At 48.6% G+C, this 13,365-nt stretch overlaps 1 protein-coding gene across 1 annotated transcript in view; it reads left to right on the forward strand.

Moving 5' to 3' along the window:
* Positions 1–13,365, forward strand: part of LOC149351810 (glycosyltransferase 25 family member-like) — a 372,526-nt gene that overhangs the window by 27,365 nt on the left and 331,796 nt on the right. The gene's annotated exons all lie outside the window — the stretch shown is intronic.

The following is a 13,365-nucleotide window of genomic DNA, read 5'->3' on the forward strand; positions in this document are numbered from 1 at the left end:
AGGCATCTACACGCGTTTGAACTTTGCACTAGTTTTTGCGAGAGCGAGCTTTTCAGCTAAGGAAGACTAATTTTCCTTATTCTTTTCGTGTGTCTCATTGCTTCCGCTAAGAGAACAACAACGAAGAATGCCCGTACAGTTACATTAATGCCGATTAGTGGGCAAGATGGTAAACATTCATGGTTAACAACAGCGTAATAAGGGCTGACAGGACACAAACGGAATGGGTCGGGGAAGCGATTGTCCCGTCTCTTTTCGTTTGTGTCGCGTCTGCCTTTCTTGAGCTGTTGTTAAGCAAGAGCCGTAGCGTTGGCTATTTGTGTATAATTTCAGTCTCCTCACATCCGGACGTTGTTGTATGCGACTGGTTCGTCCTTGGCATGAAAGCCGTTATCAGATGAGCGTTCTCGAGGGCTAGCTGATGCGAAAGCGGCCTCCTGAACAACTACTCTACATTACATAAAGGCGTTTAATTGTGGTTACTACCGTGACCTTCCGGTAAATGCGGCAGCTCTTCGTTTAGGCGCTCTTTCTCGCCTTAGGTGGCGATGTGCCAAAGTCTAAATCCCCTTCGCTTTCTTTTCATTTTCGCGTGACCAGCTTCAATTTGGCGTACTGTTTTCAAAGCGAAGCGAGTCTGTCGGGCATTGAGTTGTTCTCAACATAGGGAGATAGCGAGAGCAACAGCATTGAGGTCTAATATCCACTTCACCTCCTGTCAAATAGGCGAACATTGCACAGAGCCGCACCGACAGTGTGCCTGCAGTTGTAATTCAAGCGAGATGGCCGATGTTGCTTATCATCAAGAAGTAGGTTGGGTGGGCACCCTGCTATGGGTTCGGCACTGTGTCCTATGGGTGCACCTGTGTGTTCATTATTATTGTATTGCATATGACGCTGTCCGAAATTAAATAGTTCACTGATGCAACCTCCGCCTGTAGGCTCATATCGTCGCAGGTTTTCTGTATCGATACCCGCTGTGTCAATGCGGGTGTCGATGCGGATGATCCCTTTTCTGCGCCCTCCTGCAGAAAATGTGGCGTTTTCACGTACGGTCCGTGCTGTCGCTTCTTCTGGGTTCAAGCGAAATGTGTTACTTTCGGCACCGTATCGCTCGCTGTTGTTCTTTTTTTCGACTTTGGAGAACTTTGGAGTTATACTGGCACGTTTCGGAAACAATGGTCTCGTTCTTTTCGGTTCTCTGCCTTATTCTTTGTAGCGACGCGTATCTCTGTGTGGCTCGTTATCTTCCGAATATAGAAACGGCATCGCATATTGGAAAACAAACATTGAGCGCTTTCCTGTAATAGAGTACTTATTCGAGAACAGTCAGAATATATTGCCTGAACCATAGCGGCATAACATGTCTGGAATTGAAGAAAGAGTTTTTGCCATAAACTCTTGCCATGACACTTGGAGCATTAGACTTTTGGCTAACACACAGTTCGCTGACTTAGATCTGTATGGTGGCCTGACTGTGAGAACGAAATTTGTACTCCGCGCTAAAAGGAACTGGCGCTTATGGAGTTTGCCGCTAAGCGGTAGAAGTGAGGCGCTGCTTTTTAGACGTTGCGGTCTTGAACCCGGGTATGAAATGAGCTGCTTTTCTTCGCCAGAAGGCTCTTTGGCTCCCGTCTTAGTTATTTCGTGCACCACGGTATGCTTGTGACGCACAAGCCTCCGTTGTGCCCTGGGCGATGCAAGCTAGGCACTTGTATTTGTTTATTTATTTATTTATTTTTTGCGCGCTCGCCTTAACCGTTTTTTCAGAAGAGGCTTGGTTACTCCCACCTCTCGCTGATTTTCGCCACTGTTCACCGTACCAGTCCAAATATTATTTCGTGCAAAATATAGGTGAAACAACGCCTGCGCCTCCATGCCCCGTTTCATTCTTTAGGCCCCGTGAAATACGCGGGCATGGGAATAAAGCCATCGAGGGCTGGAAGCTTTTGTAGTGTTTTGCGTTATGAAAGTTCACTATGTGTTGCACGGTGCACTTCACAGTGTACTGTATTATTGATCAATTTTGTGAGCCAAAAGCAACTCTCTCGTACCGACGAAAAGGTTCAGTAAACGACAAGCCTTGCATAAAATGACGACCTGAATTTGACAGACTTACAAGTGCAGTAAATCGTGCTTTGGATAATGCAGAGCCGAAAAAGAAAAAAAAAGCCGCTGCCGTTTTAACTATAGCTTAGAGTGAACTGACGGCGACACTGAGAGAAGTCCTCCCATCTGGCTGAACACGTCCGTACTGAGCTGATTCCCTCCAACTGTTTGTGTCAAATAGAAAAAAAAACAGCAAGCCAACTTCCTGAATACCTTTTAGAGGTTGATTCGAGTCGCTTATTTTCTAGGATTAGAGAACATTCTTGTAGGGTTGTTGGTACATATTTGCCGGATCTCTAGCGCAGAAAAACGAGGATAAAGAAACGAAGTTGAGGGGACACAGCGCTGGGATAGCTTTTGTTGCGTCACATATCGGCTTCGTTAACACCGCCGTTCATATAGAGAGTAGGTTATCGCCAGCATGACTGGTAATTTTCGTGGAAATTGATCCCGCCCCTTATGAACTTGGTGGGAGAAAAAAAAAGGAAAGACATGGGTCTAGCCTTGCTGGCGCACACTTTTGAACTTATGGCATACTATGCTGCATACTGTAGCATACTATGGCATATATGAGTACGAATGCCGTGTAAAAACTTGTTGTTCGAGGCACTAGCGCTCAGTGACCCGTAGTTCCTTCTATAAATTATACTGCGTGGTACATCCGAGACCGACTATCTTATCATCTCAGGTTGTAGAGCCGGTTTAGCAGGAAGTAGCCACATGGTGCTGAGAACACCATAAATGTTATGGCAGTGATCAGAGCCGGAGAACAAATAAGGTTTTAATCACTGACGTCATTAGGAGTGCCCGTACTATCTGGAGGCGTTCGTAGATTCTATAGTATCGAAAGCCACGATGTGCTCGTGTGAGAGCACAGATGCTGATGAAATTGTCTGTTGACAAAGTATAGTCGAGGCATAAAAACGAATAAGAAAATGAGCCTCTCCCGCAGCACCGCAGTAGCTCGAAATAGAAATTCCAGGTAACGTACACTGTGGCCCGTGTGCCTTTTTCTACTTCAGGACAGCTCTTCTTTTGTTATCGCGACATCTGTTATGTGCAGAAAAACCTACATTTTCGGGCTCAGTTCCGTGTCCTTGATGCTTTTCGTGGACTATCTCTTCTAGGAAGAGCCATTGACCAGATTCTCACTACAAGCGCTTGCGAAGAACACATTCAAACCGCAGAGGTCCCACTGGAGAAAAGAAATATCGCGAAATATCGGCGTGCTCAGCATTCATCTGCGCCTTGCGTTATAGCTGCGACGGCGCATGGCTTTGTCGGACGCAGGAAATTGAGCACAAGCATGAAATGGAAGAAAGGAAATCGCAGGTTGGCCCACGGTGCGGCTTCGACGGACCGCCTTCTCACTGTTGCGGAGTTCAATTCCATTCGTGTTCACGGATGTCAAGGCGTCCGTTATATCGACCTGTGCGCACGCGCTTTGTGCCGGCCTGTTTCGGCAGCCGTTTTGCGGGCTAGTGCAGACCAGCAGCGATTATAGTTTCGCCATCCAGATCGAGGGCTGGTTTCTATCGAAGCCTCTGCGGGAGGTTTTTGCGTGTGAGGGAAATGCAGGATGAATGACGGCGTACGCGGACAAATAATTAAGGAAAGGGTGAGGGAATAAAGTAGTCAAGGCGTCGAGCAGGGATATGAGTGTTACAGTCATGCCTCTGACTTACGAAAGGCAGCAGGCTGCAGGAAGCTTACGTGTGGGCGCGTGGTTGTCGGGGCGGAATTGGATACGTCTCCAGCTTTTTTGCTAGCTATTTCCTGGTTCCAGAAAGGTGCCCCTCCTTCGGAAGTTCTGGCGCAACACGCACTGAACTGAATTCTCGTGTCGACTTGGCCGTAGGAGGTATTGACTTGGCCGCAAAGCAAGAGGTGGTTGCATAGACAGGCCTGAAGCTCAGCACAAGAAGTAGAGGGCAACGATTTTACCGTCGGGCATTTTGTCCGCTAGGCCGGAACCTACGAAAGCTGCTACATATTCGTTGAAATCGGTGGTGATTACAGACGGAAATGCAACTCTGATCATCGCTTGTGCGCCGATTTCCGTCCCCAGCGTGTTAAGGGCTGCGTCTTGCGGTTTGCACTGCTAGCGCACTGGCGCAGGCAGTGCAAACTCCCGACGTCATTGCTGCCATCACGTGCCCGTAACCCACCCCTTATGTAATACCCCGAAAGAAGTCTTTAAGGTAATAAAACGAAACGAAACGAAGAACTGCCGGCAAATGGAAATATCATGGGAGGTGTACTGACGAAAAAGGAATGCAGGAATAAAGCGTTCATTGGTTGTCTTCACAGCCGTGAAGTACATAGCAGCCAAGAAAATTTTCTGAGCGTCTGCAAGCTCATATTGCGTAATTAATTAGGGTGTCATGGCAGCAAGTGATGCGTTTCAATTACATTTCATTTCTTTTTTTATTTGATGTGATTGGTTTGAAGTGCTTTCTTTGAGGCTCTGACGACAGTTTTCCACTGGGCAGATGGTGTGTGGCCGTATGGTATCACCAGTTTTTCCGATTGGTTTTTATTCGGCTGTCGCTATTAAATTGGGTCTGTAATTATCGCAGATACAATTGCTTTCATTCATCAGCCAGGGTACTTAAGAACTCAGAAGTGTGTGCTGCTCGTAGCTCGAGAAAAAGCATCCGCTACGGCCAGGTATTGGAAGGTGACAAAGCTTACGAATTACATACGTTTTCTTACTTAACTGTTTCAGGTGCCGCTTGTCATTTTGATCGGGAACAGTTGTTCTTATGTGTAATTAATACAATATGCATTAATATGCATTAATTCATACAAGTCAGCATGGTTTTCTTAAGCGTAGGTCAACGGAGTCTGCCCTTCTGTTTCAAAAGGAAATCATCTTAAAAACCATTGAAGCTAAGAAATTTACACTGGGAATTTATATAGACGTCAGTAAACCCTTTGATTCCATATGTCACGCAACCCTCCTTAATGAGCTTGATCATTATGTTGTCCATGGGGAAAAAAACGCCCCTGAAAAATGGTTGATTCCACACCACCGTATTTACCTTCTGCAGTTGGATACCTTTTCAGTTCTGCGTTGGATACCTGATCATGCTGGGATCGAGGGAAATGAGTTGGTTCATGAACAGGCTCGCGACATCAACATCCAGGCGCCTTCGATCCCCTGGCCAAATCCAACGTCAGTGGAAGACGCCACAACGTACAAAGAGCAAATAGCTGAACACTACCAGAACACGAGGGAAAGTCGCACAATTTTACCCCTTCACTGAACACAGAGCAAGCAAACGTACTTCGCAAAGTTCAAACTAGCACTCTCCTCACCCCATTAGTGCTCTACCACTTCGGATGGCGTCACACAGCTCACTGTACCAGCTGTCCAGAGGTCAAGGCAGACAAAGTACACATTCCCTACTCATGTGACACTGCCATTACCCCTCCTTAATTCCCTTACCCTCCCTCTCCTTCCTGTGGTGCTTAGCTTCACTCGGGCTCTTCAGATCATCACCGGGCCTTGGCGGAGCAAGTGCTCTTCTTCACTGGGCCTTTGTGCTGGCCCCACTGCTACCTAAATGGTTGAAGTTATCTATGTACTATGCACTTTTTTATTCTAAATTGTCTTATTGCTGCCTCGTCTGGGGCACTACGACTAAAAGCAATTACAACAAGTTGATGCTTGTGCAAAAGAAGGCATTACGAGTAATCGAAGGGTATCACGGTCATCCTCAATATTTGGCTACAGCACCTCTCTTTCTCAAACACAGTTTGCTTAAAGCAGATCAGGTATATTTTTATCGTTTGTTCCAACATATCTACAAAACCCGGCTGTATAATACCATTCCGGACAATTCCACATCACAGTATAGCCTCCGAGCACATAGGAAACTAGTCCCTAGGACACGCACCAACTACGGGAAACAGACAATAAACTATCAAGCATCTACTGCCCTAAATAAATTCTCGGGTGATCTTGATTTTAGGGTTTCTCTCAAACAGTTTATTAAATTAATCAAACGCCACTTAATGCAAAATGATTTGTCAAATCCTTCAGCAGCTCTGCACTGACCTTCTGACACAGTGTTAGTTTACCTAATAAATACAGCTCCTTTTTGTGTCCGAGCAGTAATATAAACGCTAAAAATTCTTGTATGTTTCATCTATATTTTCCGTGCGCAAGCGAAGTCAGCCTTTGCCACTTTTGTTGCTCGGCTATGATCACGTTTTATGGAATGTGTGAGCCCGCTTCTCTTTTTTGCTCTGTAATGCATTGAATGTTTGTTTGATTTGTAACGTGTTCATTTTTTTTCTCCCGTCGCACTGTACTGCAAACTGTACATGGAAGCTGAGGCCTCGTCAGGCACTACAGCCTTTTGCCTCAGCTCCCTCTTTCTTGAAAAAGGAAGATATAAATAAAAATCTTGAAACTAAAGTCTTTTTTCTTGTTGAACTCGTGTCCACGGTGCATCGTCGGGACGGGTACATTGCACACATCAGTCAGGCGTTTGTTGTTAGCGGCTCTGTATAAGGCTTTCGGTTAGCGAATGCGACGCGTCTTGTTTGTTCACCGGTTTACAGAAGGTTTAAGTTTCCGAGTCGTTGTAGTGCGTCCCTCCGCTGCCGAAATGTTCTGTCGTGTAGATTCGCTATTACCAGGCTTGTTTAATGATTTTGAGCGCGAAACAGCGCATTTAGCAAGCATGAGGGAGTTATTTTCTGCACGTTATTCTGGCAATACTTTAACACACTGTCCTGCTCAGCGATGACATGGATAATGTCTTTACCAGTGGTTACCTGCGCTTGCGTTAGGAAAATGCGTTGTTAGACTTACGGATATATTTTTACTATTCAGTGCTGATATTCAAACTCGGCTTTCCGCGACACTCTGGGGACAAAGGTACCCCCCCCCCCCCCCCGCCCACACACACACACACACACACACACACACACACACACACTTTCCGAACCGTCTCTGGCCAACTCTAGGCCGAACGCGTCGCTAAGGGGTCGTAAAGGAACATGTCGCTAAGAAGTGCAAGCAATAGGTAATGCTTGTCAGGCAGTGAAAACAGTGAGGGTCAAAAGCGCGCTGCCCATGATGAGAGGGGCGGCTCAACGCGGCGACGCGTAAAGGGACAAAAGCGCGAGAGGCATTGAACGCTTCCAGCTGGAAGAGAGGCGGCTGATATCATCGGCATCTCTAAGCTCGAAAGCTGCCAGGCGGACCGCGAAAGCAGCCAGAAAGACCAAGGATGCGGCAAGAACAGGAGCCGGGGGACCTCTCCGATACCCGAGTGCGGCTACACCGATCGATGAGCCGTCCTAAAGAATGTGGTGCGCCTTTCCTGCAGTGCAGTTCTTGCTTTCAAGGACTATAAACGACGCGATAGGCAATAAATTTTTCTTGCTCTCACGCAGCTTGTTAGGTTTTTAACGCTGTTTAGGGATGTCAAGTCGGATCATCTACCTCGTCACCTACAGCTGTTGTGTCAAGGAATATGTCGATGGCTCACGCTAGACAGACGTAGTACCAACGTGGAATGGGAAAATTCAGCGTGGCCTCGTTTCACCACTACGCGTGCAGAATAGCATAAAAAGCCTGGTGTCTCTTCGGAGCGGCTTCGGCGGGAGCACACTCTCAACAGTAACTTGGCCGGCACACACGAAGTTGCAGGTGGTGAGGCAGGGCTGACAGAGCCAGCGCCGAGCTCGTTGAGCTCGCGTGGGTGGCTTTGTCTATGTCGTCGGCATTCTCGAGCCCTCATTTCGGCGCTAGCTCTTGCCTTTGAAAATTGTTTACGCCAGATTTAGCGGTATAATTGGTCGGCGGTGCTTTTACCACGATCCTTTCCACGCAGTTTATCGAGCCTTTCTGATTTTATGTGCAGAAAGGAAGAGGTGCTAAAAACAAGTTGAAGAAAAACAAGACAGGCAGCGAGAGTGAGAGCGGTTAGACGGAGTGGAACGTGCCTAACCCGTTCCCCATAGTGGGTCCAAGCGTAGCAAGCCTTTGAGGAGTGATAGGCGAAGCGCGTAGCGACGCTTCTGATACCCTTATTCATTATTTACTGGACGGGAGCGAATGACGCAGGAAACGGCGCCTAAACTCTATGCGCCATGCAAATGCAGCGACGTTCCCTACGCGATCCGAGGGCGCGGTGAAGGGTGCCGCTAAACCTCTCGCATACCACCCCGCACGTTCGCGGCATAGAAAGACGTCGTATAGCGAACTTCCTACACCGCTATATGTACACCTTTCAGCTGTATCTGCGCAGATTGATTCCCTTCGCCGAAAGTGTTGCGGATGTGAACGTGGAACATCTTGACGAGAATGCGTGATTTTCGAAATCGAATAAGGGAACGACTGATATTGACAGCCGCGAATCTTTTTTGTTTTAAACGCAAATTTAAGTTATCACACTGGCTCGTGGAATACTCGCCCCTTTGCTCTCCTTTATTTTTTTCTTCTTTTGCGGATTCTCGTTTTGAACCTGTGTCCGGCAACACCCTGCGATCACTAAGAATTTACGGTGTCTCATGTTCGTGCGTTTTTTTGTGTGTGTTGTTGAAGACGCTGTGAAATGAAAGAATGTGTTATGGGATGTTCGCATCCTTCTGGTATAGCGATACTCTCCGCCCCACCAAAATTTTCGAAACACAGAAATTGCAGTCCTCTCCTCTTTCTTTTCTTCGATCAACTCTACACTTAGGGCAGAAGAAGAGAGAAAATACTGTAAGCAAACGCCCTTTCCGTCGGCCCGCCATTGGAAGGGGGTCTTAGTAGCGTGAATTGCAGGAGCGAGATTTGAGGGCGAGAGCTAATTCTTCTACTAGTGAATTTCAGGGCGGCTGATCTCCTGCGGGTTGTTTTCGCCCCCAGAGAGAGAGAGAGAGAGAGAGAGAGAGCGAGCCTGATCCTAAATTTTCATGTAAACTTGTATCCAGCAACGTAGCGGGCACTGTAGATAATGCCGCTGTGCGTCCAGAATTTTCGGAAACTGCGGAATTCGAATTCGAATCTCCTTCCACTTGCGGGTTGTAGTCTAACCGGCCTCCGTGGTCAGTATTTTTTTTCCCAGGGACGCAGCTCGTGCAAAACCTGCTGTGTCTTGGGTCCCAGCTCTGTCAAAAGCTGGTCCTGTACTCATCAGGTAGGAGAGGTAAAAAAGGGTAGCGCGTATCCTTGTCGGCCCTTGCGAACGCGGTAAATATTCGCTGTGTTTGCGATTGCAAACAAAATGTTCTGCGAGAGCTTTACGTGCGGGAAACAGTTGTCTGGCGTATTCGGGCTTTCCTTGCGCTTTGAAGCATGAGAGTTTTGTTCGCAAAAAGACTCTATGTCCTCTCCATCCTCATATTTTAGTTTTCGCTGGGCCCTTTCTTCTTGCTTTCATTTTTTTTTTCCCCGCATTCGGTATCATCCTGCTCCCGAAAAAATTTGGTTCGGGAGTTCCAGTCCTCTGCTCCTTATATGGCTTGTACCTATACAGACTCCGACCGAGAGGTGCACTGCAGTGGCATATAAATTGGACGTGCCGTTGGCAAGCTGCGACAGCACGTAGCGACTGAACTAGGACTTCCTTAGTGGCACTAGGCGCGTCAGAAGTTTTGCTCTTTGAAGTGCTTTCGTACGGGAGATCACGTCTCTAATTGCGCGCGCTTTGTGTAAAAGCGAGAGAGAGAATGGAGTATGCCACTTTATTTTGCGGTCTGGGGAAGTCGGTGGCACCTCGTTTCGCTGAGCCGAAGCCAGCCAGGCACGCCAGGAGGATGGGGAGAGGAGAGGAAAGTTAGGAGATAGAACAGTGTCGGCGAATGAGAAGAGACAGTGTTCCAAGTTTGCAGTTGGGGCATAAAGGGGTTTGAGCGTAGGCGGTACAAGTACAGACGAAGGGGGGTGATAATAAAGGTATTTGTCTGGATTTTACGAAGGATATATGGTTCAGATACGGTGAGGTCAGGGTGTGGCTCAGGGAGGTGGCTGGGGCACAACGTAGACTGCTGGGCAGTTGTTGCGGATGGTGCGTTTGTACGGTAACCTTAACCGAAGTTTACTCTTTAATGCTTTCCTGCCATTTCCTGATCTTAGGAAAAGAGGGTGTAAATATTGGGCATGAAATACTGCTCCAATAACTGCGAAGAAAATTACTTTTGAAACAGAGGCAGTAATCAGGAAAGGAAGGTGGATTAAAAGTGATCTCATTGCGGTTGGTCATGACCGCTCTTGTTCGGTCTCGTTTATCAGAACGCTTTAGTTCACTTCGTTTAAGTTCCCCGACGAGCTGAAAACGCGAGCAGAGCAGCCCAGCAGCGCCGTGTAGTTCCTTGCTTTTGCCCGCGGGCTAACACGAAACACGTGTGTAACTTTCTGCGGGGCAGTCTGTCACCAGGCCTTACGTAAATTGCGCTGTGTAGAGAGAACAAAGAAGGCACCAGAGCGCCAGGAGGAAGCCGCATCGTATGATCAGCTAAGTGCGACGGGCGGAGGTAACAGGATCCAGCTGCGTGGCTGATGAGAGAGCCTGGCCGCCTGGCAGTGTTAAGAAAAGCAGAGCAGGAAAAACAATTGCTTTGCTGCTAAGATGGGAGGTTCGACCGAGGGAATTGACACGTGTCGAAGAAAACAGCGCGCGCGTCGCGGATTTTGTTGTTGCCGACCTGCTCCACACTGCGGGAGGCGCCGGGCGCAGCAAGTGCTGGTGAGATGAATGACAGCGACAGGGAGCGACGGAAGCGAGGCTGGGCGGTGCGGAAATCAAAATGCGGAGGCTTTCCCACCGATGGTGAGAGCGACAAAGTCGCAGTGGGGGGAAGGGGGGCTCTCAGCGGATGGTTGAGGAGAACGGATACAACACGGCGATAAGAAATTTGACAACTGAAGCGACAGGAAGCGCCCAAAAGAGTAGAAGCTTTCGTATGGGGAGGGTGGTGGTTTGACGACAGGAGGCGCGGATGTATGGAGCTAACGCTTGGAACGAAGGCCGCTTGTTTTCTCCGACGGGGCGCAAAAGAAAATATTCTGAGACGCCGCAGCGTGGCTGAAAAGTGAGCAATCGCGTTTCGCGAGCCGACACTTCACGCTCGGTTCGGCTCTTTCGAGATCGGCCTTGTTGTATAGTACATGCCTCCCAAGGAAGGCAGGCGAGCGCGAAGGTTCATGCTGGCTTGACTTTTTCCGCCACGTCGCACGCCCCATCCCCGAGTTCTTTCTTATTTTATTCTGCTTTTCGCACCGTCTTCGCTCTTACTGTAGGGCCTTCGCCGCAGTTGTGAAGCGCCACGACGAAAGCCTCGTCTTGTGTGTTGGTGAAGCGGCTTTTCACTTGTTAAGCGGCTCTGTGTTGTGTGCTGTGCTGGCTAAGAGAAGACGCTCGGCTGCGGATACGCGCGCGCGCGCGCGCGCGCGTGTGTGTGTGTTTTGGTTTCTGTGTTTGTGGATACACTTACGTTGTTTAGATTTCGTCACTCTAGTCATTGTTAGGGTCAGAGTGTGTCATGCTTCTGCCTGCCATGCTTCAGGTCTGCCAAAGCATACCGTCGAGTGTCGGTTCCATCTCTCATTCTCTTGCATGCGGCGTCTCCATGAAACAGCAGCGCCGCCTGACTCAAACAGAATTCGCGCCGTCTCATGTTTCAGTCTCCAGAAGGCCGTATTATAATTGCGGGGCTTTTAAATTCCTTCAGGATGGGCTAGTTACCGGATTTTATTTCCATGGAACCAGCAGGGATATCGTCAGTCTGGGGCATCTCTATACCCTGGAAGCAAGTGCTGCCCACACAACTATAGCTTTCGAGCCCGGCCGCGGCCGCTACAATTTCTTTGGAGGAGAAATTCTAGAGGCCCGTGTACTGTGCGATGTCAGTGCACGTTAAAGAACCCCAGGTGGTCGAAATTTCCGGAGCCCTTCACTACGGAGTCTCTCATAGCCTGAGTCGCTTTGGGACGTTAAACCCCATAAACCAAACCCTAAGTGACTTGAAAACTAGTGCCCGCACTAACCTTGTAACCTAGCAACCGCCTAGTAGCCAGTGCTTTGCTGGTATTTCCTGTACTAATCGTCCTCACAACGCGGTTATTTAGACAGGCGCTAAAGCAATAATTCAGACTCGGGGGGGGGGGGGGGGGGGGGGGGGCATATTGCTAGGCTGGTGCTGATGCCTCTTTTCGCTTGTAGTACCGCGCCCACACTGGCTTATTCTGACGGAGGCGGTCCTCACTGAGCTGTGTTTATTTTTTATCCCGGGTTCTGTTTAAATTTGGATGAGAGCGCCAGCTCCGGCGCGCCGACGTCTGTGATCTGTTAATGGTTCCCCTCGTCCTCTTGGGCTTTTACTTCGGCGTTAACTGGGCATCACCTGGATTCACTGTCGGCACACACACGTCCACACCGCATTCAAAGGCTTATAGCGGCCCACCAATCCTTCCTTCCTATCGCGGTTCATACCGGCGGAAAGTCGTTCCTCTCCGTGAGGGTGCCAGTCCATATCTCATGTACGCTTCACCAAGCGAGCGGTTGCAAAAGAAGGCGGACTTATATGATCACTTTCCCTGATGCGCGCATTACGCTGCCATTTTCTATGCCGAGTACGCTAACTCTACCCATGTATATGCACGAGTGGCCTAGTTTCACCCACCAGCTCGACTGGTTCCGCGGTCAGTCACCCCGGAGAGAGGGGTCACGATTAATCTTCAAATTTCTCATATAGGAACCTCCACTGGGTCCGAGTGTTCAACGCTTTGAGCAGCTGCGTTTTATATCAGTGAAAAGTTATCCCGCAGGTGGGCTGTATTTCATAATTCTGACCGCCGCCGCGGTGGCTCAGTGGCTATTTTGCTCGGCTGTTGACCCAAAAGACGCGGGTTCGATCCCGGCCGCGGCGGCTGGAATTTCTTTGGAGGAGAAATTCTAGAGGCCCGTGTACTGTGCGATGTCAGTGCACGTTAAAGAACCCCAGGTGGTCGAAATTTCCGGAGCCCTCCACTACGGCGTCTCTCATAGCCTTAGTCGCTTTGGGACGTTAAACCCCACAAAACAAACCAAACCATAATTCTGATTTGCGTTGTGTTTGCACGCTGCCTTACTCCGTGGCGATCACGAGCGACTGGTCACAGAGATGTGACATACTGAACATCGTGCACTTGAAAAAAGAATCGTGTGCCGTCATGCACCTGTTGATGCTGATATTGTACAAAATGGGCCACCTAATAATGCAGCAATTAAAGTTTTACTACGTTTTTTTGGTTCTGGGCCACTTGTTGTA

Source organism: Amblyomma mixtum, chromosome 3 (genome assembly GCF_055824585.1).
Source record: "Amblyomma mixtum isolate Tamu chromosome 3, ASM5582458v1, whole genome shotgun sequence".
Lineage (NCBI taxonomy): Eukaryota > Metazoa > Arthropoda > Arachnida > Ixodida > Ixodidae > Amblyomma > Amblyomma mixtum.